This window comes from Gossypium arboreum, chromosome 3 (assembly GCF_025698485.1).
Source record: "Gossypium arboreum isolate Shixiya-1 chromosome 3, ASM2569848v2, whole genome shotgun sequence".
NCBI lineage: Eukaryota > Viridiplantae > Streptophyta > Magnoliopsida > Malvales > Malvaceae > Gossypium > Gossypium arboreum.
The window spans coordinates 65,871,537-65,898,303 of record NC_069072.1 but is presented as its reverse complement, the minus strand read 5'-3'; the positions used below and the strand labels follow the sequence as shown (position 1 = coordinate 65,898,303).

Sequence of the window (26,767 nt, the reverse complement as noted above, 5' to 3'; positions counted from 1 at the left end):
TTCTTAATACCATAATTATTTAATTTAATTATTATTATTACTATTATTAACTAATTTAATTATTTTATCCTATTTCAGCTTTTATGACACTAAACTTGATTTTTCTCTTAAGCCCACAATCTAATACCCAATTTCTATTAGCTTGATTTTCAGGATTGACAATTACCCTAAACTTGATCTCCTTAAATGTCAAGATAGTCCTAAGAAATTAACTTTTCCATAAAAATATAATAATATAACATCAATAAAAAAAGAAAAAACCTTACTCAATTGACCTGGAATTAAAATTTTTTACTCAAAATCCTATTCATAAAAACAAAACTCATTTCTGAACCAGTGTTTATGTGTGAACCTCAAACTTCCCAAAACTCTTTATAAAAAGGAGGGAGTTAAACGCCATTGCTTTGATAAAAACTCATCTTAAGAACTAACAGGAAGAGGGATAGAAGAGAGAGATGGAGTGGAGATCATACTATTTGGACACAGTTTTAGCGTCACTAAGCTTAGCAAAGAGCTTAGCTTATCATTGGTGGCTATGGCATAAGGTTCGGTCTCAGCTGGTCATAACCATCATCGGTGGCTATGGCATAAGGTTCGGTATCAGCCGGTCATAACCATCATCGGAACCAATGCCACTAGTTGACGCTTCTGGGTCTTTGCCATCATGAAGGTTCTCTCTTTCTTTCATTTTACATATATGTTTACTCAACATCTTTTTATTACATCACATACTCATATTGTTTCATTAATAAATCACATTATCCAAATATTGACCAAATGAATCAAAATAGATTTTTGTTATGGTGTTTAGTTTTATTTCAACTTGATTTTATTTAATTCACTTCAGTTAAATGTATTTAAACTTTTGATTCAAAAATTAAAACTAATTTTATGTTTTATTTAAATTGAAATTTTTATAATATAAAATAAATAATTTAATTTTAAGTTGTAGCTAAAAAGTTTGAAATATCATATATATTATTTTAGTTCGAACATATCAAAATTAGGATCGGTTGGTGCTTTTTTAAACATAAAAATACTACACAAATATTCCAAAATTCAATGTAAACCAAATTATTATCACCCTATCATCCAATATAGTTGGCATCTCTAACCAGTGTGTCGAAAGTATCATTAATTATATTAATTATGCTACGGTGTAGCAATCATCGAGAATCCCTTGGCGAATCTTCTGTAATATCTGGCTAAACCCAGAAAACTTCTAACCTTAGATATATTTCTCAGAGGCTTCCAATCTACTACAGCTGAAATCATGCTCAAATGAATTCTTATGCCCTCGGCTGACATAACATATCCCAAAAATTTGACTTTCCAAAGCCAAAATTCACATTTGCTAAACTTAGTGAATAATTTCTTTTTGCGCAAAGTTTGAAAAATTCTCAAATGCTCAGCATGCTCTATCTCATCTTGTGAATAAATCAAAATATCATCAATGAATACCACTATGAATCTATTTAAAGATGGTTTGAAAATTCTATTCATCAAGTCCATCAAAACTGCAGGTGCATTAGTCAAACCAAACGGCATCACAAGAAATTCATAATGTCCGGGCCTGGTCCTGAACACGATCTTTTGCACATTTGAGTCTTTAACTCGCAATTGATAATAACTAGAACGAAGATCAATCTTTGAGAACACTGTCGGACCTTTCAACTAATCAAACAGATTGTCAATACGCAGCAATGGATACTTGTTTCTTGATTGTGACTTTGTTGAGCTATCGATAATCGATACATAGTTTCATTGATTCATCCTTTTCTTAAAAAATAAAATTGGTGTACCCCAAGGAGAAAAGTTGGGTCAAGCAAAACCTCTATTTGTCAACTCTTGCAACTACGCTTTCAATTCTTTCAACTCTATAGGTGGCATTCCGTAAGGAGCTATCGATAGCAGAGATGTTCCTGGCACTAACTCAATAGCAAACTCAACCTCTTTGATTGGCGATAACCCAGGTAATTCATCTGGACACACATTTGGATACTCACATACCATTGGAACTGATTCTGGCTTCAACTCAGAAACTTTAGAATCAAATATGTAGGCAAGATATGCGTCACAGCCTTTTCTAACATATTTCTATGCTGACATAACCAAAATAACATTAGATATACTATCCGGTCTATCTGATTCAATCTGAAGCTTTTCACCATTCTGACACTTTAATACAAGAAGCTTTCATCTATAATTCACAATAGCATTATGCAGAGTCAACCAGTTCATACCCAAAATCATATCAAACTCATCAAATGGAAGTTACAACCTCGAATCATCAAAGGACAGTTTTTACAAACCTTATCAACTAACACATACTAACCTAGGGGGTTTGTTACTTTAACCACAAATTTAGTAGACTCAAATGGAAATTTATTACTTGACACTAGATTCGTGTATACATATGAATGTGTTGATCCCGGATCAATTAAAGTAGTAACATCAGTATCAAAGATAGAAAATGTACCAGTAATAACATCTAGCGTTGACGCTTCCTCTCGTGCACAGATCGCGTAAGCTCTAGCCAATGCTCGTGCTTTAGACCTCACAGCAGAGTCCTTTGTCCCACTATGGCTATTACCCACATTTCCAGGGTTCTGTGGCGGTCTACCTCTCGCAACTGTATTGCTTAATTGAACAGTCTAAACCTTTTCCTTGTAAAACTTACTTAGGAAATCTTGAATAAAATGTTCGTCTGAACTATATTTAAAACATGCCTCGTCTTTTATCTTGCACTCAGCAAAGTGTCAACGTCCAAATTCTTGGCAATTGGGCTTGTTGCTCTTAACACTGCCTACGCTTGCTACAGACATAGCCTGAAGTTTTGAACTTGTCTGTTGTTTTCCACGATCTCTACTAGAATAACCCACTGAAGTTGACGAACGATTATGATATTCTTTTGACTTCTTTGATGGTGATTAATAAGATTTTCCCTCAGATCTCTTACCTGAATCACGAGCCTCAAAATCATCTTTTCTTTTAGGTTTGCTTAATTCTTTAGCTTTATGTGCTCGATCAACTAGAACAATAATTTTTTTCAATTCGAGTGCCCTGACTAACATCTTTATGTCATCATTCAATCCATCTTCAAACCACTTACATATGACAATTTTAGTCAGTATACATTATCGAGCATACTTACTTAATTGAGCAAATTCTCTCTTATACTCTGATACTATCATCTGGCTCGGTTTAAGCTCGAGAAACTTTTTGCATTTCTTATCAAGAAACCTCTGACTTATATATTTCATATAGAACTTAGCTTGAAAGAATTCCCAGTCTACTCGCTCTCTTGACATAACTAAAACCAAGGTATTCCACCATTGATAGGCTAAGTCTTTCAGTAAGGAAATGCCACATTTCACGCATTCAGTCAGTGTACAAGAATATTTATCGAAAACCCTGATCGTGTTTTCTAACTAGAACTCAACTCTCTCTGGATCATCTTCAGACGTAGCTCTAAAATCTTGAGCCCCATATTTACAAATTTTATCAAATGGCATCTTGCTAACTTGTATTGGTTCCAAAACTTGATGAACTATGAGAATCGGTTGGGGAACATGTGGGGGTGAAGGTTGTTGAGCCATCAGGTTCGTTCGTATGAACTCGGTAAACCATTCATTCATCAATTGGAAGAAGGCTTCTTTAGCCTCTTCTCTCCAACCCTCAGATACAGGCCTACTACCACTCGACGCTGTCCCATGAATGAAGGCTTGTGTGTTACTTTTAGCCTCATCAGAATTGGCTCGGTTGGATGACATTTTTTATATGAAAGCATAGTTCAAAACGAGTTAGGAGTTATCACACGAGTTAGGAGTTATCACACTATCATAGGTTATATAATGGCATGTATTTCTAAACTCGTACACATTACGTTCAGTCTGAGAATCGACTAAACTATAGCTCTGATACCAATAAATGTAACATCCCTAACTCGCATCCGTCACTAGAATAGGGTTACAGCGCATTACTATAAAAACGTAACTTAAAAACATTCATTTCCAAACATTTCATAAATCATTTCATAATCCATTAAAACACATGCATATCTTCCCTTGATCGAACCTTTGAGGCCTTAGAAACACTTAAGGAACGATTCAGGACTAAATCGAGAACATTTGAAAGCTTAAGGAAAAAGTTAGAAAAATTCACACTGTAGATGTGATATCCCGAATTACGGCCTAATCAAAATAGTGGTTTCGAGACCACAAATCTGAGATAGAAATAATTGTTTTATGATTATTTTGAGGTCTATGATATGATTGCATGATTGTGTGAAAATTTCGTGAAGAAATTCTATGCATAAAGTGCTTAATTTGAAGTTAGGGACTAAATTGAATAAGTTACAAAACTTGCATTCTAGAAGTTTCTAGTATGAAATTGTTTTCAAATATTAATTAGGAGGTCTTAAATAGCAATTTGACCAATTTCTAAGTTTATGGACAAAAATTGGACATGGATGGAATTTTTGAAAGTTTAGTAAGGAAGGGCATTTTGGTCATTTGAATATTAAATGAAATAAAATGGGAAAAATAACACAAAAATGATCATCCTCTCCATAAGTTGCTGCCAAAATTTTCTCTCCACCATAGCTAGGGTTTCAACACTTTTAAGCATTGATTGTAAGTGATTTCTATGCCCGTTTTTAATATTCTTTACATTTTTGAAATTCTCGTAGCTTTGTTTAACTATTTCAACCAATATTTTGAGCTGGGGTTTATATTTAAAATTTTACCCATGGATGATATGTATGAATTTTGATATTTTATGGTAGAATATGAAGTTTGAGATTGTGTTAAACAACTTTTGCTAAGTGATTTTTCGTAAAAACGAGTAAAATGACATAATCGATAAAAATACCTAATATTCATAAGTACATGTTAGAGTGTGAATTTGATGTTGCTATAGAAGGGAAAAATGATCAGCATGTCATAAAACATAAGAAAATAGGATGAGGTTTAATTTACGAGCCTTGGGGAAAAAGTGTAAATATATGAAAGTTTAGGGGCAAAATGGTAATTTTGCCAAAGTTCATATTAGGGGCTGTTTTGATGAATGTGTGTATTAAATAAATTAATTTGGTATTATAGATCAAGAGAAAAGAGATTCAAGTCGAGATTGGGGGAAAAATAAAGTTTACGAGGAATAGGCTTGATTGCTAATATTTTGTATCGAGGTAAGTTCATGTGTAAATAAGGTAACATAATTTTTATTTTAAGTGATTTAATATTATTTATATGACATGATACTTATTATCATGAAATATGATGTTTTGTGAATTATTATTTGGTAATACGCAAATTATGTGAACAACTTGATAAGTATGAGATGTTAGCAAGTATCGGTTTCTACATTTCGAAGAAGGTGATCAAAATGTGTAATTGAAAAGAATCTCGTTTAAAACTTGGGAATAGATTAGGGTACAAGTGACATGTCACTAGGATGGTTGAGTTTCAAACTCGTTGAGTTGAGTCCGAGTTCACTTATGGATGCGAACGCCCGAGCTCGTTGAGTTAAGTCTGAGTTTGTTTATGGGCAGGTTACATGTTAGCTTGGCTACATAGATTTCAAAAGCTATTGAGCTTGTTTAGCTATGAGTATAGCAATTATGTGCACATTATCCGTGTATCCGAAATCATATTCCGATGTGTTCAACGGGAGATCTCTAATAGAATAAGGAGAATGCCTAATACGAAGGTGACATGTTGGTAAGTGTGGTGAATAAGAAAATTTGACAGGTATGTGTTTAAACCCTCGGGTTGAGAACTTAGTGTGATAAAATTGTAGTAAGATATCAAATGCAAATGTAACATGAATGTCTTGGTGTTGTTTATGCAAATAATGCTTATGTTGAATGGCATGATTATGTTACTTGTTATTTGCATGTGAACTTACTAAGCATTTATGCTTACTCCCTCATTTTCCTTTATTGTAGTTTTGACAAGCCGGTTTGGAGATCAGGACGGTCGGAGGCACGCTCACACTATCAACGGACCATCTCGGTATGGTGGCTTGCATATTTTGGGAATATGGCATGTATAGCGTTATAATCCTTTTGTGTATATAAGCTTATGATATAGCTCATGGATGGCATGGAAATGTTTGAGAATTATTAGCTATTGGAGTGGCTAATCAAGATTATATTTGATAACATGTATGCTTTATGTGCTAACTAATCTTTGGAAATCCATAAAATGGTGAAATTGGCTATAAAATAGAATCATATAGAAGCAGTGACGTGAGTTTGAAAAATCACTAAAAATAGTATAGATAGAATTAGGTGATGAATAAAATATGTAATCGAAGCTAAATGAACATATTTTCATGTGGAAGAAACAAAATATGTAACAGAGTTGTATTTTATGAAATATTTACATTTTTCTGAAACAGGGTCAGAGTAATTTTTGAATCCCCTATTCTAAAGTTAAAAATTCACCATAAATTGTAAAAAAACAATTAGGAGTTGTACCTTACATTTATGAAATCCTTATTGAGTATAGTTTTATGAGAAACAAACAAAATAGTCATTGAAACTCTAGACAGGGATATATCTGATCCGTAATACACAGGGGTCAAAGTAGTCGAACCCTGAAATAGGGGAGACTTTAACTAATAAAATGTACTAATTAGCCCAACCAAAAATTCTAGAAAAATTTAGTAAGTATATATATGAGTCTATTTTCAGAGAAAATTGATGGAATTAGATTTTGAGTTTCGTAACTCGTGATATGGATTTTTTAGCGATTGTGACGCAGTTAGTCAGCTTGTTTGGAAATTTTAAAATAAATTGTTTGAGCTGTTTAATTAATGAATTAAGTCCGTTAACACCTCGTGCTTGACTCTGAGATGGTCTCGGGTACGGGGGCGTTACATGTGATGGTATCAGAGCTATGGTTTAGTCGGTTCTCTGACTAACCTAGCATGTGTAAGAGTCTAGCTATACATGCCACGGATCCGTGATAGTGTGATGCCTTCCGACGCGTATAAGCGCCTTCTTGTTTAGACAGAGATACTCTCTAACCGAGCTGCACTGACCATGTTCAATGCGATACAAAGATGTTTGAATAAAGTTACGATTATGATGAGTCTCGATTCAGAAAAGTATAAATAAAAGTTTATAATATATATATGTGATAACACGTGAGATGAAAGTTCATGTTGTGATAAATATCCATACTTGCTTAATGCTCATATGATGTAGTGCACTTGGCTTACTTGATAAGATGAACGGGATAACGAGAAATTTGTAGAGGTATGAGTAAAGGTTCCTAATATCATGATATGAATGAAAATGTCATTGCCTTGATTGAACGTTGAATGTTGATGTATGTCAATGATATTTTTTTATGAGATAAATGATTATAATGAAATGAATTTATCTATGTTAAATTGTTTGGACTGAATTATATGATTGTAATGATATGTATATGATGATGCACGAAATGAAAGTTGCAATTGTGATGCAAATATCTATGTTTATTTAGCCCTTATATGAGGTCATGAGTATAATTTGTTTGAGTAAATGAATGGATAAGTCAAGCTATCTAGAAAACATAGGATGCATGCATAAGTATACTTGTCTAAATGGGATAACTAGAAAATTTGTGTAAACCAACATGAATGATGTATTGCCTAAATGAATGATATGATTTTGATGATATTGTTATGATGATGAAAATTTTGTCATATGTATATGTATGAGAAAGTCGAGTCAGAGGCCCTACAACCCCTCCCCCTTATCGAAGTGGAGCTTATAATGGAATTTCATGAGATTTGTACTGAATAAGTTTCCAGTTGAGAAACCAAAGAGTTCAGTGATAGAATAATCATAAACATGATTAGAGACTGAGAATGAGTTGGTAAATAAAGTTAGAGCTAGAAAATTATTAAGTTGATATAAAGATTATTGGAGCTATGCACTGTCCCAATTAAAGAATGAATTTACTTTGGTAAATTGAATTACTCAGGTACAAGGTCGAGAAAAGTGTAAATCAAAATTTATTCAGAACTGGTCTTCTTTAGTGAAAGGTTTGACATGAAATTTGTGATGGCAGAACTAGTTGTGGGAAATGATATTTGAAATGTGTAATATATGAGTGTGACAGTTACGGCTGGACAGATTTAACAGTTTCTTCTGAGATTTTCTATGTATTTATCCGTTCTCAGAAAAAATTTCTATGGTTGTTGATATTTTGGAGAAATTCTTGTTATATGGGAATGTTTTCTAATCCTAGTGTTAGATGGATGCATTGGTAGTCTGACTGGTTTATAATTTGTATTACTGTATTTCCTCGGGCATTTTATTACATTTCGTCTGATAAGAATTGATGAGAGGATATGTATGATATTATGATACTGTTTCTTCTACTTAATGCTCCATTTGATATATATGTATGGGAAGATACATTGTTCTTGTTATATTTGATTCTAGTGGGATTAAATGATGTTTTCTTCTGGACTTCTTTTCTATGAGGAATTTTCGAGATCTTCTATATTTTCCTATGAGTTTGGTTTTCAATTTTCCGACATAGTATCGTATCTTGGGTTTCTTTATTCTGGATTTCTTTATTCTGGGTTTCTCAATCTTGGATTTCTTTATTCGGTTTTCTTGTTATCTTTATTCCATAATTTGTCAATTATGACTTATGTTTGAAGTGCGTTTTCAGCTCGTGATAATCATGACAAGCATGACTATACTTCTGATTTAATCTTGGTAATGTGGTGATTTTAATATTGGAATTTCTCAAATTTTCGTGTAAGGATTTGACAACAGTAAAGGCATAAGTGATAAAAGTGCGAGTTTCAATCGGTATGGTGGATTACTTCTCTCAAGTAAGTCAATTATAATTAATGACTTCAATTGAGATATTTTGGTTACTTGAGCTAATGCAATTGAGATGGTTTTGATTAGCGTAAGAAATGAATAGTTTAAGTTTAGTAACACCTCGTACTCGACTCTGGCGATGGTCTCGGGTACGGGGACGTTACAGTAGGGGTCACAAGGCCATGTGGCCAGACCGTGTGCCTCACACGGTTGAGACACACGCCCGTGTCTTAGGACATGTAACATTCATAATAAGGACACATAGTCATGTCCTAAGTCTCTGACTTGGGTCACATGGCCAAGCCACATGCCTGTGTGCCAGGCCGTCTGCTAGGCCATGTAACTATCGAAAAAAACATTAAAACTTACAAGGGACACACATCTGTGTCGCTTGGCCGTGTGTCACACACAGCTAAGACATACACCCGTGTCTTAGGACGTGTGGTCAAGAAAATGGCCAAAATTAAGCCATTTCTGTCACCCATTCAAACATGAACCTACAAGCAACTTGCACATATAATCAAGACATTAAAACATTTCTAAATCATGCATAAAATGACTAAATCTCTATACCAAATATCCATACAACCAACATGCCAAAAGACACCTCAATCACAAATCATCAAAACTATCTAAGCATTTGCAAATTCATACATTCATCAACCATTCACAACTAACCTATTTCTATACCAAGTTTATCATATTTGACCACACGTATACCAATACAAATAGCTCATAACTACCTCAAAGCATAACCCAACTTGGCCACATTATAAACATGCCAACACATGCCAAATTTGGTCATTCAAAACATATATCAACATAGCCATATTAACATCAACCATCAAGGCATCAAAATACCATAAGAACCAAAAATTCAAAGCAACATTACATGCTACAAACATCAACTAAACATTAGACACAAGTCCACATATACATGCCATTATATCCATGAATAAAATATCAAAATCTACCGATATAATCTCTAGATAGTGTGATAGGTCTCTGAGGAGCTTCCAAACCGATCGAGCTTTTGATAATCTATAAAACATAGAAAAAAAATAATGTAAGCATATAATACTTAGTAAGTTCGTAAATCATGAACATAGCTTACCTTTTCAATGCAAAATCTTATAAAATAGATTGAATCAATCCAACATAGCTTGGCACAAGCCTAAGCATCACCAACAACACAAGTTAGTTCTTAAACACATAACTTAACCAAAATAATCACATGGCAATATAGATTTCATGAATATATCACATTTGGATTCATACTTTCTATAAACATGATTATACATACTTTAATCAACATTGATTATTACCTTCCTACAAGTTGATAATATGGTCAGTTAAAACACTTACCATTCCTTCCCTTTGCATTCTCATTGAACCACTTAGAATAGTATCAGATACGTGGGAAGCTCACACAAAGTTTGCTAACAAATGGTCGAAACCATTGCTTTTCCTTTTGCTTTTCCTTTTGCTTTTCCTTTACATTAATGCTCATTCAAGCTATAAATGGGTCTGCTTACACAAGTGATGGTCGAAATGTAGCTACACGATGTTGCTCATACAAGCTGATGAGTATTCGCAATAAATGCCGGAACTCAGCCATCAGTAGGGCATTTAGGACCAGCACCCGAAACATGGTAACCCTAATGACATGTCATTTGTATCCTATATATTCCTAAGGTTTAAATGAGGAGATTTTCATCGTAACATGATATGGTTAATAGTATAAGAACACATAAATAAAATAACATCAAAATGTTATTTAAACATACAAACTTACCTCGATTTTAAAGATGTCGATATGTGATTGCTAATCTGAGACTTTATCTTTTCCTCGATCTAGATCCATACGAGGCTTAACTTGATCTAAATAAGAAAATTTAATCCATTTAAAATTCATTCTATTCAATTTAGTCAACAATTCATATTTTGAAAAAATTACATTTTTGCCCCTACTATTTTAACTTCTTTACTATTTAGTCCTTAAGCTCGTAAATTAACTGTAACAGTTCGATTTTGACCCTAGTCAGATAGTGGTTTCGAGACCACAAATTTGAGTCTAAAAAATATTTTAATATTTTTTTCTATGTTTGTGATATGTGAATTTACATCTGTGAAAATTTCTGTGATTTAATTTGTCTGTTTCTATGCTTAATTATAAAAAAGGATTAAATCGCGTAAAGTGTAAAAGTTGAGTGCTAGATGCTAAAGCATCTATTTGTCTTGGCTTTTAAAATAAAGGTCCTTGCATGTCAATTGGACCATTGTACTAATGCATGGACAAATATGGACATGAGTTGGTAGAAATTAATGTTATGTCATTAAGGGTATAATGGTAAAAGGTGATTATAATGTTATAATAATAAAATGAAAACATGAAATTGGCCATATTATCATGCATATAGCCAAAAATCAAAGAAAAAGAAAAAGGAAAAAGCCATTTTAGGTTTCGGCACTTTGATTGCTTGATTAAGGTACGGTTTTAACTTAGTTTTTGATAGTTTCTACGTTTCTGTGATTGTTGCTTCGTGTTCTTCAAAACCCATGTCTGAATTTCTATTTTTGTTAAAGATTTCATGAAAAGGAATTGTTGATATTATGAGTTTTGTGATGTTTTTGAATGAATTATGAAGGCTTGGTAGATGGTTCATAAGTTTTGTCTTTGAGTTTTTGATAAAATTGAGCTAATTGTGTTAAATTTTGAAAATGAGGTTTTGAAGGACTAAATCATGAATTAAACATGTTGTATGGGCTTATATAGAAGCCATGAAAATCCAGCTAGCCCTTGTTGCAAAGAAATTTTGCATATCGGTGATTTTGTGAAAAATAGACTAAATTGTCAAAGTGTGAAAATGTAAGGGCAAATGTAAAGTGCCCTAAATATGTGTATATGGATTATATTGAATGAAATGAATGATTGAATGGTGGAATTTGTATTGTATTAGATCAAGAACAAAAAAAAATCGGACTTAGATTGGGGGAAGTCCAAAGTAGTTGAATAGACGACTCGTTTTATCCGAAATTCATTTGAGGTAAGTCAAATTACAATTACGTGTTAATTTAAATAAATTCTGTACATATAAAATGTAATCTGTATTGGATGGCCTTGAGTGCCTGATGAAAATTTTTGGAGTAAAGTATGATAATATGTTAGTATCTGAAAAGCTCTGTACGTTTCAAAGAAAAGTTGACATCTGTCTGAGACATCGTGTAAGACCGTGTCTGGGACATAGGCCTCGATTGAAATTTACATATAAGACCTTGTCTGGGACATCGGCATCGTATCTGATTTCGTGTAAGACCCTGTCTGGGACAGAGGCATCAATATTGAATTACATGTAAGACCACGTCTGAGACGTCAGCATTGTACTAGTTTATGAGCATTCTGTATCGTTTCTAATCCGTCTAATGATAGCGTACAAAATCTGAGATTGACTATATGAAATGTATAACCTATGCAGGTACGTTTGTATAGTACTAAATGTCTGAATATGAAAAACTCTATCTCTGTGAAATATGTATGGAAATGAAGCATGACATATATGCAAACAAAGGAGCATGGTTAAGTTTATGAATTATTCTATGAAATGGTTATGAATCTTTATGGTTGAATTGTACTTATATGCTTTAGTAGTTAGACCAATTGTATTTGGCTTACTAAGCTCATTGTAGCTTACTCAGTGTGTTTACTGTCTGTTTTACAGTTATCGTAACTACTGAAGGCTCAAGGATAGTTGAGGATTGTCACCACACTATCGATCTCATTTTGGTACTTTTGAAAGTGTAGATATTTTAAAGTATGGCATGTATAGGCTAGAAGGTCTATGTATATAAGTTTTGATGCGCATATAATATGCCATAAGAGCTGGCTAACAAATGAAATATTGTATATAGTTTTGATATTTGGTTGATAGTGCCAAATTGTGTATGGTTGTAGTGTTTTATGAGCTAATATGTTTTTTTATAATGAAGCATGTTATGAGTATGGAATTGGTTGAAAATTTTAGGTACAAATGTTGTTTATTATGGCTTGTAGGGATGACCTTTAAAAAGGGGTGGCAAATTGGCTTAAACCGAGCCTGCATTGTGCCACACGGCTACAGCACATGGGCTTGTTTTTTGGCCGTGGGCTTAAGTCAGTAGCTAACTAAGAATCACACGACCATGGCACACGGGCATGTCTATTGGTCGTGGCAATAAGTCAGTATATAAGCTTTGTTTTGGCACGGCTGTTCACATGGGCGTGTCTGATCCTCGTATGGGGCACACGGCCTGGTCACACGGGCGTGTGACCTATATAGAATTAGAATTTTTTTTAAAAGTTCTGAACTTTATGAATGTGTTCGGTTTAGTCCCGATTGTCTCTTAAAAGTACATTTAGATCTCGTAGACCATATTCAGAGATGATTGCTTATGAAATGATGTTAAAAAATATCTGTAATTCTGAATTGGTTTGAAATGTTTTGTTTGTCTGGTAATGCCTCATAAACCTAATTGATGTCGGTTATGGGTTAGAGGTGTTACATTTTATTGGTATCAGAGCTATGGTTTAGTCGATTCTAGGACTACCATAGCGTATATGAGTCAGCTATACATGCCATATATCTGAATCTCTGATAGTGTAATGACTCTTGACTTTGAATTGTGCTTTTATATAGCAAATGGATCTCGATAGAGCTGTAGCTGATGATATAAAAAGCAATACGCCTACTCCCGTACAAGGGATGGTGCAAGCTGATTCTAGATCGGCTACGAGTAGCCGTGATGGTGAGGCTAAGCAAGCCTTCTATCAGATGATGAATGAATGGTTCACCCAATACATTAGAACCAATCCGACTGTACAACAACCTCCACCCCCGGTTAATCCTTCTCAAACTTCTGATATGCCACGAGTGAGTCTGGTATAGTTGAGTAGACCACCGGTTGATAAGATTAGAAAGTATGGGGCTGAAGAGTTTCGAGCTACAAAGAATGATGATGCTGAAAGAGCCGAATTCTGGTTAGAAAATACAATACGAGTGTTTGATGAAATGTCTCTGAGTCCTGAGGAATGTGTTAAATGTGCCGTTTCACATCCGAGAGATGCGGTGTATCATTGGTGGAAAACTTTAATATCTGTAGTTCTGAGTGAATGAGTACATGAGATTTTTTTCAATCTAAATTCCAGAAAAAGTATATTAGTTAGAGATTCATTGATCAGAAACGTAAAGAGTTTCTTGAGCTTAAACAGGGTTGTATGTCTATTACTGAATACGAATGTGAATTTGTGAGATTGAGCCAGTATGCTTGTGAATGTGTATCGAATGAAGCAATAATGTGCAAAAGGTTTGGAGATGGACTAAACGAAGATATCCGTCTGTTAGTTGGGATTTTGGAGATTAAAGAAATGGTAGTTCTTGTTAAACAAGCCTGTAAAGCTGAAGAATTAAGTAAAGAGAAAAGAAAAGCTGATTCTGAAGCTAGAGATGCTAGAAAGAGATCTTCGAGTAGATCATTTCAGTCTAAGTCAAAGAAATTCTGAGATGATCAAAGCCGTCCAAATGCTAATGTGGGACATTCAAACCAAGATCGAGCTAGATCGTATTCAAACTTTAGAGTCCCTGCTACCTCTGTTGCAAGTGTTGGAAATGTCAGATCTGAGAAACCTGAATGTAAACACTTTGGTAAAAGACATCCAGGAAATTGTAGATTGAATGACTGAGCCTGTTTTCGATGTGGATCTCTGGATTATTTTGTAAGAGATTGTTCTGAACCTGCTGAGCAAGAGAATGTACAAAATTTGAGACCGAGCAACACCTCAGCTAGAGGTAGACCTTCTAGAAATGCAAGAAATGCATGTAGTGGTCAAAGAGCTACTAGAGATACTATTGTTAGATCTGAGGCCAGAGCACTTGCCAGAGCCTATGCTATCCGAGCTAGTGAAGAAGCCTCGTCTCCAGACGTGATTACTGGTACTTTTACTCTTTATGATACTTCTGTGATTGCATTGATAGATCCTGGATCAACACATTCTTATATTTGTATGAATTTAGTGCACAGTAAGACTTTGCCTGTAGAGTCTACTGAATTCATAATTAGAGTATCGAACCCCTTAGGCAAAAGTATCTTGGTTGATAAAGTCTGCAAGAATTGCCCGTTAACGTTACGAGATATCTGTTTTTTTGCTGATCTAATGCTTTTACCTTTCGATGAATTTGACATAATTCTGGGAATGGATTGGTTAACTTTGCATAATGCTATTGTGAATTGCAAATGAAAAGTCATTGATTTAAGGAGTAAGAATGATGAAATAATCTGAATTGAGTCTAGTGATCTAGATGGACTACCAGCTGTGGTATCTACAATGAAAATATGGAAATATGTGAAGAAAGGTTGTGAAGCCTATTTAGTGCTAGATTTGAAAGTAAATGATAAGAAAGTTGAATTGGTGCCTGTTGTTTGTGAATTCTCTGATGTGTTTCCTGAAGAACTACTTGGTTTGCCTCCGATTCGAGAAGTTGAGTTTGGCATTGAATTAGTACCTGGTACTACTCCGATTTCAATAGCTACGTACAGAATGGCTCCGACTGAGTTAAAAGAATTAAAATCTCAGTTGCAAGAATTGACCGAGCGAGGGTTTGCTAGACTGAGTTTTTCACCATAGGGTGCTCCTGTACTGTTTGTGAAAAAGAAAGATGGCATAATGAGAATGTGTATTGATTACCGAATAACTTAATAAAGTGACTGTAAAGAACAAATGCCCTCTGCCTAAAATTGATGATTTATTCGATCAATTGAAAGGTGCTACTGTGTTTTCTAAGGTTGATCTGAGATCGGGTTACTACCAGTTGCGAGTAAAGGATTCTGATATTCTGAAAACTGCTTTTAGAATGATGTATGGGCATTATGAATTTTTAGTTATGCATTTTGGTTTAACGAATGTACCAACTGTATTTATGGATTTAATTAATAGAATTTTCAGACCGTATCTTGATCAATTTGTTGTTGTATCCATTAATGATATTTTAATTTATTCACGTGATGAATCTGAGCATGCTGAACATCTGAAAATAGTACTACAGACTCTGTGAGATAAACAGTTGTATGCAAAATTTAGTAAATGTGAATTCTGGTTGCGAGAAGTTGGTTTTTTGGGTCATATTGTATCAGCTTCCGGTATTCAAGTTGATCAAAGTAAGATTTCAACTATTCTGGATTGGAAGCCTTCGAGGAATGTATTTGAAGTCTGCAGTTTTTTGGGACTTGCCCGTTACTACAGACAATTTGTAAAAGATTTCTCTGTGATAGCAACTCCGTTGACAAAATTTCTTCAGAAAGATGTGAAATTTGAATGGTCTGAGAAATGTTAGAGAAGTTTTGATAGGTAAAAAGCTCTGTTAACTGAAGATCCGATATTGGTATAACCTGAGTCAGGTAAAGAATTCGTTATTTACAGCGATGCTTCGTTGAATGGATTCGGTTTTGTTTTAATGCAAGAAGGAAAAGTTGTTGCTTATGCTTCGAGACAATTAAAGCCACATGAGAAAAACTATCCAACACGCGACCTTGAGTTAGCTACCATTGTATTTGCTTTGAAGATCTGGCGTCACTATCTATTTGGTGAAAAATGTCACGTGTTTTCTGATCATAAAAGTCTGAAATATTTAATGATGCAAAAAGATTTGAATTTGCGACAGAGAAGATGGTTATAACTGCTGCTAAAAGACTACGAACTTGTTATTGATTATCACCTCGGAAAAGCAAATGTGGTTTCTGATGCTTTAAGTCAAAAATCATTATTTGTAATGAATGCTCATTTAGTTCTATTTGATGATGGTTCAGTTTTAGTTGAATTAAAAAAGAGACCTTTGTTTTTACAATAGATTATCGAAGCTCAGAAGGTTGATAATGAGATTATGGCTAAACGAACTCAGTGTAATTCTGATTTTGATTCTGAATTTCGAATAGATGATGATGATTGTCGGAGGTTCAGAAATAGACTTTGTGTTCCAAGAAATCCTAATTTGATTCAAATGATTTTGAGTGAACCTCACAGTAGTAGATTTTCTGTACATCCGGGAAGTACGAAAATGTATAACAATTTGAAACAACTATATTGGTGGCCGGGAATGAAAAGAGATATTTCTGACTTTGTTTTGAGATGTTTAATCTGTCAGCAAGTTAAAGCTGAGCATCAGGTGCCATCTGGGTTATGGCAACTGATTATGATTCCGGAATGGAAATGGGATCGAGTGACCATGGATTTTGTTTCAGGTTTGCCTATGTCTCCGAAAAAGAAAGACATAATTTGGGTTGTAGTAGATCGTTTGACGAAATCAGCTCATTTTATTCCGATTCGGTTTGATTATTTGCTTGATAAGCTAGCTGAGTTGTATATTTCAGATATTGTGAGGTTGCATGGTGTGCCATTGTCGATAATGTCAGATAGAGACCCGAGATTTATGTCGCGATTCTGGAAGAAATTGCAAGATGCTCTGGGTACTAAATTGCATTTTAGCACCGCTTTTCATCCGCAAACAGATGTTCAATCAGAACGGATTATTCAGATACTCGAGGATATGTTGAGATGTTGCATTCTCGAGTTTGAAGGTGTGTAGGAATAATATCTACCTTTGATTGAATTCGCTTATAATAATAGTTTTCAATCGAGCATTAAAATGGCACCATACGAAGCCTTATACGGTAGAAAGTGTAGAACTCTGTTATACTGGTCTAAGCTCAGTGAGAATAAAATTTACGGTATTGATCTAATAAAAGAAACAAAATAGAAAGTGAAAGTAATCTGAGATAGTCTGAAAGCTGCCTCTGATCGTTAGAAATCATATGCAGATTTGAACAGAAAAGATATCGAATTTAAGGTCGGTGATAAAGTGTTTCTGAAAGTATCTCCATGGAAGAAACTGTTCCGATTTGGTAGAAAAGGCAAATTGAGTCTGAGATTCATCGGACCATATGAAATCATTGAGCGAGTTGGGCCGGTTGCTTATAGATTGAGGCTACCATCTGAGTTGGAAAAGATACATAATGTATTTCATGTATTGATGCTTCGATGGTACAGATTTGATCTGTCCCATGTGATATCCTCTTCTGAAATTAAGATTCAATCTGATATGACTTACGAAGAAAAATCGATCCGTATTTTAGATCGCGAGATTAAAGAATTGTGAAACAAGAAAATTCCTCTAGTTAAAGTGATGTGGCATCGTCACGGTGCTGAAGAGGCTACGTGGGAGCCTGAAGATTCAATGAGACAACAATATCCGAATCTGTTTAACGGTAAGATTTTCGGGGACGAAAATCCTTAAGGGGGGAGAATTGTAACAGTCCGGTTTTGACCCTAGTCAGAATAGTAGTTTCGGGACCAAAAATTCAAGTCCGAATAATATTTTAATATTATTTCCTATGTCTGTGATATGTGAATTTACATCTGTGAAAATTTCTGTGATTTAACTTGATCTAAATAAGAAAATTTAATCCATTTAAAATTCATTCTATTCAATTTTGTCAACAATTCATATTTTGAAAAAATTACATTTTTGCCCCTACTATTTTAACTTCTTTACAATTTAGTCCTTAAGCTCGTAAATTAACTGTAACAGTTCGATTTTGACCCTAGTCAAAATAGTAGTTTCGGGACCACAAATTTGAGTCTAAAAAATATTTTAATATTTTTTTCTATGTTTGTGATATGTGAATTTACATCTGTGAAAATTTCTGTGATTTAATTTGTCTGTTTCTATGCCTAATTATGAAAAAGGATTAAATTGCGTAAAGTGTAAAAGTTGAGTGCTAGATGCTAAAGCACCTATTTGACTTGGCTTTTAAAATAAAGGTCCTTGCATGTCAATTTGACCATTGTACTAATGCGTGGACAAATATGGACATGAGTTGGTAGAAATTAATGTTATGTCATTAAGGGTAAAATGGTAAAAGGTGATTATAATGTTATAATAATAAAATGAACACATGAAATTGGCCATATTATCATGCATATAGTCGAAAATCAAAGAAAAAGAAAAAGAAAAAGGAGAAAGCCATTTTAGGTTTCGGCACTTTTATTGCTTGATTAAGTACGGTTTTAACTCGATTTTTGATAATTTTTACGTTTTTGTGATCGTTGCTTCGTGTTCTTTAAAACCCATGTCTGAATTTCTATTTCTGTTAAAGTTTTCATGAAATGACACTGTTGATATTATGAGTTTTGTGATGTTTTTGAATGAATTATGAAGGCTTGGTGGATGGTTCATAAGTTTTGTCTTTGAGTTTTTGATGAAATTAAGCTAATTGTGTTAAATTTTGAAAATGAGGTTTTTAAGGAATAAATCATGAATTAAACATGTTGTATGGGCTTATATAGAAGCCATGAAAATCTGGTTAGCCCTTGTTGCAAAGAAATTTTGCATATTGGTGATTTTGTGAAAAATGGACTAAATTGCCAAAGTGTGAAAATGTAAGGGCTAAAATGTAAAGTACCCTAAATATGTGTTTATGGATTATATTGAATGAAATGAATGATTGAATGGTGGAATTTCTATTGTGTTAGATCAAGAACAAAGAAAATTAGACTTAGATCGGAGGAAGTCCAAAATAGTTGAATAGACGACTCGTTTTATCTGAAATCCATTTGAGGTAAGTCAAATTACAATTACGTGTTAATTGAAATAAATTCTGCACATATAAACTGTTATCTATATTGGATGGCCTTGAGTGCCTGATGAATATCTTTGGAGTAAAGTATGATAATATGTTAATATTTGAAAAGCTTTGTACGTGTCTAAAAAAAGTTGACATCTGTCTGAGATATCGTGTAAGACCGTGTCTGGTCCCTGTCCCTCCCCTTTTGCAAGAAGATCCTCCGGCACGTTTGGCCCCTGGTCGTGCGGTGTGCCATCCCGTGGTGCGGGGCCATCGGGAGCCACCGGCCCCTTCGATGTGTCGGAGCATCGGGCAACATCGGCACCTTGGTGCATCGGATGTGCGGGAGGGTCGAGCACCAAAGCTAATTTTGGGCCCCCGTTGGTGCAAAAGCGTCGGCACCATAAAGTGTCCCTGTTTCAGACACATGAATGTCGCCTGGTAGCACATTGACCAAGTTTTTTTAGCTCTTTAGGGGGGAGGTGATATTGAGCGAACAGGGGTTGTCCAGGGCACTGCCCACGCCCATCTCATGCCCAGACGTCGGTGCCCCCCATCGCCGGTTGAATAGACAACTCGTTTTATCTGAAATCCATTTAAGGTAAGTCAAATTACAATTACGTGTTAATTGAAATAAATTCTGCACATATAAACTGTTATCTATATTGGATGGCCTTGAGTGCCTGATGAATATCTTTGGAGTAAAGTATGATAATATGTTAATATTTGAAAAGCTTTGTACGTGTCTAAGAAAAGTTGACATCTGTCTGAGATATCGTGTAAGACCGTGTCTGGGACACAGGTCTCAATTGAAATTTATGTATAAGACCATGTCTGGGACATCGGCATCGTATCTGATTTCGGTAAGATCCTGTCTGGGACAGAGGCATCAATATTGAATTACATGTAAGACCACGTCTAGGACGTCGGCATTGTACTTATTTATGAGCATTCTGTATCATTTCTGATCCGTCTGATGATAGCGTGCGAAATCTGATATTGAGTATATGAAATGTATAACCTATGCAGGTACGTTTGTATAGTACTAAATGTCTGAATATGAAAAACTCTGTCACTGTGAAATATGTATGCAAATGAAGCATGACATATATGCAAACAAAGGAGCATGGTTAAGTTTATGAATTATTCTATGAAATGGTTATGAATCTTTATGTTTGAATTGTACTTATATGATTTAGTAGTTAGACCGATTGTATTTGGCTTACTAAGCTCTTTGTAGCTTACTCAGTGTGTTTACTGTCTGTTTTACAGTTAACGTAGCTACTGAAGGCTCAGGGATAGTCGAGGATTGTCACCACACTATCGATCTCATTTTGGTACTTTTGAAAGTGTAAATATTTTAAAGTATGTCATGTATAGGCTAGAAGGTCTATGTATATAAGTTTTGATGCGTATATATTATGCCATGAGAGTTGGCTAACAAATGAAATGTTGTATATAGTTTTGATATTTGGTTGATGGTGCCAAGTTGTGTATGGTTGTAGTGTTTTATGAGCTAATATGTTTTTGTTATAATGAAGCATGTTATGAGTATGGAGTTGATTGAAAATTTTAGGTACAAATGTTGTTTATTATGGCTTGTAGGGATGACCTTTAAAAAGAGGTGGCAAATTGGCTTAAACCAAGCCTGCATTGTGCCACACGGCCACAGCACACGGGCGTGTTTGTTGGCCGTGGGCTTAAGTTAGTAGCTAACTAAGAATCACACGGGCGTGGCACACGGGCGTGTCTGTTAGCCGTAGGAATAAGACAGTATATAAGCTCTGTTTTGGCACGGCTTGTTCACATGGGCGTGTTTGATGCTCGTGTAGGGCACACGGCCTGGTCACACGGGCGTGTGACCTATATAGAATTGGATTTTTTTTAAAAGTTCTAAACTTTATGAATGTGTTCGGTTTAGTCCTGACTGTTTCTTAAAAATACATTTAGATCTCGTAGACATCTTCAGAGATGATTGCTTATGAAATGATGTTAAATAATATCTGTAATTCTGAATTGGTCTGAAATGTTCTGTCTGTCTGGTAATGCCTCGTAACCCTAATCCGATGTCGGTTACGGGTTAAGGGTGTTACATTAACATTTATGTAATTTCATCCACATTACAAGCTAGCCGAATTACCTAGAGACTTATACAGCTTCATAAAACTCAACATTTCACAATTTTACCATGGTATTTTACTACTTTTACATATAAGTCCCTAAATGATAATTTCATCAAAAATAACTTTACAAAAGTTGTTCATTTAACAACAAGGACTCATAATCTTTCATAAATTTTCAAGAATCATGCAAACATGTTCATGGAAAAACCCTAAACCTTTAACAATTTTGCAAATTAGTCTATGGGCTAATTAGATTAAGCTATAACAATCCCAAAAACATAAAAATCATTAAAAATAGAAGTGAATTATACATTACCATGCAATTAAAAGAAGGTGACTAAACCCTAGCTTTGGAGTTTTGATAATTTTGATTGAAGAAGACCAAGTTTAGAAGATGATATCTTTGTTTTCTTTCTTTTGTTTTTATGATTTTAGCCTTTATTTACTTAATTACATTATTAACCTTTAAAAATATCCTTAATTTCAATAAAACCAAACCCATAAATGACCACTACCATATAAATGGTCTAATTACCACTTAAGAACTCATACATTAAAGGTTTATAGCCATTCATTATCTTTAGCTACTAGAACTCTACTTTTGTATCTTTTACGATTTAGTCCTTTTTACGAAATTAAACATGCAAACATTAAAATTTCTTAACGAAATTTTTATATGACACTACTAACATACTGTAGACATTAAAATAATAATAAAACAACTATTTTCACCTTAGATTTGTGGCCCGAAACCCACGTTCCGATATCACAAAAACGGGCTGTTACATTTTTAAAAAAAAATAAATTTTGTCTAACTAAAAAAGGTAAACAATAAAGCTTGTGTTTTGCCAATACTTTCTTTGATCAGGAAAATTGGAATGTTGTTTATTATTTTTAAAACACAAATAGGAATTTTGTTATACAATTATATTATACAAAATATTAGAAGTCATAATCATAATAGTTTAGAGAATTTGTAATTTGTACCGTTTAATTTGAATAAGACTAAACTAGTAAATATTTAAATAACACTGTAAATTGCATAATCCCATGGTTTTCCTTAAGAATATACTATATAATTTATCCTAAAGTTGGTTGTTATGTTTTTTCTGCATCTACCAAATGAATCTACAAAACGAAAACAAATAATTATTTAACTCATTTCGGTGAATATATTAAAAACAAAAATAAATTAGATTCCATTCCTTCGTCTTTGTTTGGAAAATAGAAGAAAACTTGTGCCCACATGGAAATAATATTAATATCCTCTCTTCGTTCTTATCTGAAAAAAAAAATGATCTATTCAATTTTGATCATGTAATCAATAATCATTTTATTATTTAAATGAAAGTGAGATGTGCTTACATAACATACATTGTTTTATATGATCTTTAAAGTAAACGTGATATCGTTATTTTATACAATTTTCTCGTTAGAAATCAGCCTATAATTAAAATATATTATCCCACATTAATATTTATTATTAATAGGATTAGTTATTATTATTTCGCATCTTATTCGTATTGTCATATTATTTTAAAAGTTAGTACAATTATAATTGTGAAAACAATTATATTTTTTTTGAACCGTATTGAAAAACAATGAAGAATATTAAACATATGTGCCCAACCTTAAATTTTTTAATTATTTTGTTTTCTTTTATATTTTTACTATATATGTTCTAATAATTTTTGTATTTATATTTTGCTCATATATTTTTATTTTTTCAAAATCGTATCTAAGATATTTATATTTAGAGTGTATAGTATATTAATAATGTGTTATTTAATTTTTAAATATATTATATTTTCGAATTACTTTTCATATTTTATGTTTTTATTTGGACAATGGAATACACATGCAATGATTGCTCGAAGGATACGCAATTGCTAGAAACAACCAGGTGAGGTAAGAGCTGAGAGGTTGCGATCCAACTACTAATCCAACCATATATAAAAAGCCAACTCTTGCTTCGCACGTCATTCAAATAAAAAGGCTTTCATAGTTTTTTCTCCTTCTAGTTCATTAATTCATTGATCAATCAATTTCAATTTTTTTTCCTTTTTTCTTAGAAATATATATAATTTCATTCTTTTTTCTAGAATATACATAATTTCATGCAATTGATTTGATTGAATAAGTTTGATGCATGTGGCTTGCAGGACAACGAGAAAAGGAATATCCTAGCAGTCCAAATGCTACGAAACACCATAAAGGGATCAACCCTAATGGCCACAACCTCCATCCTTATCTGCGCCGGTCTAGTTGTCGTCATCAACAGCCCATACAATGTCAAATGGCCACTCAACGGTTCCATCTTCAGAGCTCACAGCGAGTTCATGGTGTCTCTTAAATACATCACCATCTTATCCTTCTTTCTTTTCTCTTTCTTTTGTTACTCTTTGTCGATCCGATTTATTAACCAATTAACATCCTTATTAACTCTCCCCAAGACCCGGCATCTGTCATCACTCCCAAGTACGTATCGGAGTTGCTCAAGAAAGTGTTCATCTTGAACACCGTCGACAGCCAGCATTTCTACACCGCACTTCCTCTACTACTTTGGATCTTCGGGCCCTTTCTTATTTTCCTTTGCTCTTTTACTTTGATCCATGTGCTTTACAATCTTGATCTTGTATTAGGGTTAAAAAGCAAGGGAAAACTAAATCTCAAATCAATGGATGTGGGGATTGTGAATTAGTGTAATATTGTACAATTTGTTGTAATCTTTCTTACATAATGTTAAATTAGTAATGTAGAATTAATAGACCAACTTTGATTTTATATATGAATCTGATGACGGCTATTTATTTAGTGTCTAGTTTCTACTCGACAACATCCGAGCTGCTATTTGGGAAGGTGATCATCAACAACTTAGTAGCTCATGCATATAGAAGACTGAGAATTAAGGATACATACATATAATATAGGTACAATATAATAAGGACATGGGCATGAGAAATTTCAAAATTTTAGAACATGAGTACACAATAGGCAGCAATAAACATATTTTTTATTTAGGCTTTGTTTACAATGATATTAAAAAGTATTTTTTAACCCAAATCTTGGTTTCAAACCAAAAGAATTGGTAATCATTTACTTTTTTCAAACTAAGCTTTGATTTTAAATTGGGATTTTAATCTAAACTAAAATTTTTAGCTTTTCAATTTTAGAAAAAGTCTTTTTAATAAAGATACTTTTTGTCCCTCATTAAACTTTTGACTTTACAACATCATGTCCAAAATTGACATTTTATGTTCTCAAAACTATTTTTTACATCAAAGATAATATCAAAATTTTTGGAAGCAATTTTTAAGAGCCTCTTTTCGTAGCAATTTTCAAAAGCACTTCTCAACCTCAATGGTAAACTAGACCTTAATAATGTACAACAAAAAAGTAAAATTAATACTTATCAATTTAAACATTAATGAGCATAAACTTTTAGAAATTTTAAAGTTTGCTTTTGAATCTAAAAGCTTAACTTTACTAACAAGTGTTGGATGTAATTGTAAGATACATAGTACTTTTAAAGGGAGAAGTCAGGTTCGAAACTTGAATGCGACATTGTTAGGACGGGCAATCACGAATCTAAAAGCAGTGACAACCCTTGTAACATCCCAAAAATCGAGTTAGTAGAATCAGGTTAGAAAATCAAGAGTTAGTGAACCATAAACTGTAATTAGGTTCAATAATTAAATTAAATAGGAAAATAAAATAAAATATTAAAATAATTATAATTAAAAATTAAGATTTATAAATTAAAATTAGGAGTTTGGGAAATAATTCAATTAAAGTAGATTTTTAAAATGAGGTCAGGTTTGAAAATAAATTAGAAAATAAGTTTTAATTAATAGTAATGACTTAAATGAAAAATGGAAGAAACTAGAGGAGGTTAAATAGGCAATGATCCATTTTTTGAAAATTGGTAGCCTATTTAACAACCCTCACCGTTCCTTCCCTCTCATTTCCCCCTTCAATTAAAATTTTCCCAAACACAAAATTAGAGCTTTTCTCCCAAAATTGATTTTTTCTTTTTTACTTTCAAGCTTTCCAAACACGAATTCCTTTTTCAATTTCAAAGAATAATCATGTTTCATCATAAAATTCTCTATTGTTCTTGTAACACCCCTATCCCGTAACCGTCGCCGGAATAGGTAAGGGGCATTACTGGACTTGTAACTCATGTCAGAACAGTAAAATTTTGAACTTTTCTTGAAATAAAGATCATTCATTTAAATAAGTACTAAGCACGACCAGGATAAAATTTAAACTTCTAAGTAAACATTCAAAAGATGCCATTTTCGCATGGCTTATATACATTAACCAAAAATATTCTTCCGCCACTAGTCTATTCTATACATGCCATAAAATAATTCTAAACATAACAAATCACAAGCGGTGGATAGTGATAATGTGACTAGTTCTTGACGATCCCCGAGCACAGTAGCTTCAAATGAGATCTATAAAACAGAGAAAACAAAGGAAACGGAGTAAGCATTACGATGCTTAGTAAGTTTTAAGCAAAGTCAACAGATAACAATCAAATTATAACATAGTTGTTCGTATTTTATTTCACTCTTCCTTCGGGCATACCATCCTTTTACCGAATATGCACATCTCATCATATACAATAGGCGATAAACTTTCACATAAAAGTGAGCTCATGTGACATAGATATATTGTATGATTTCACATAACCTCTCACACCGATCCGATGTCACATAATCATAGGAATAGTCTCATAGATTGCTCTCGTATGCATCACATAACTACCTTATGATTTAGTTCAAATCAAGCTCACATATAAACTTGGAGTACATACTGCTTAACCTTTCGCATTGAATATATTTATAAGCAATTCTTATTACGAAGTCTTATAGCTTTAACCTCTACTCGGATTATCGACGAGACCTTTAGCTCGCATTTAAATCTCCACACGGGTTATCGGGTCTTACCGGACAAAATCTCCACACGTAGTCATCGGGTCTTACGGAATATATTTCAAGTTTCATGTACATTTAATCACATGTTACAACATTCACATCGATTGTCATATTTGTAATTCATTTGCCTCATCAAATATCTAATAATACACACCTTTCACATTTGGTCATTCGGCCACAATATACGCACATCGCCTACGTATTTCACACTAGCC

At 33.6% G+C, this 26,767-nt stretch overlaps 1 pseudogene; it reads left to right on the top strand.

Annotated features, from left to right (window-relative positions):
- Window positions 1-455: 455 nt before the first annotated feature.
- LOC108466794 (uncharacterized) lies at window positions 456-24,382 on the top strand (annotated as a pseudogene).
- Window positions 24,383-26,767: the final 2,385 nt, after the last annotated feature.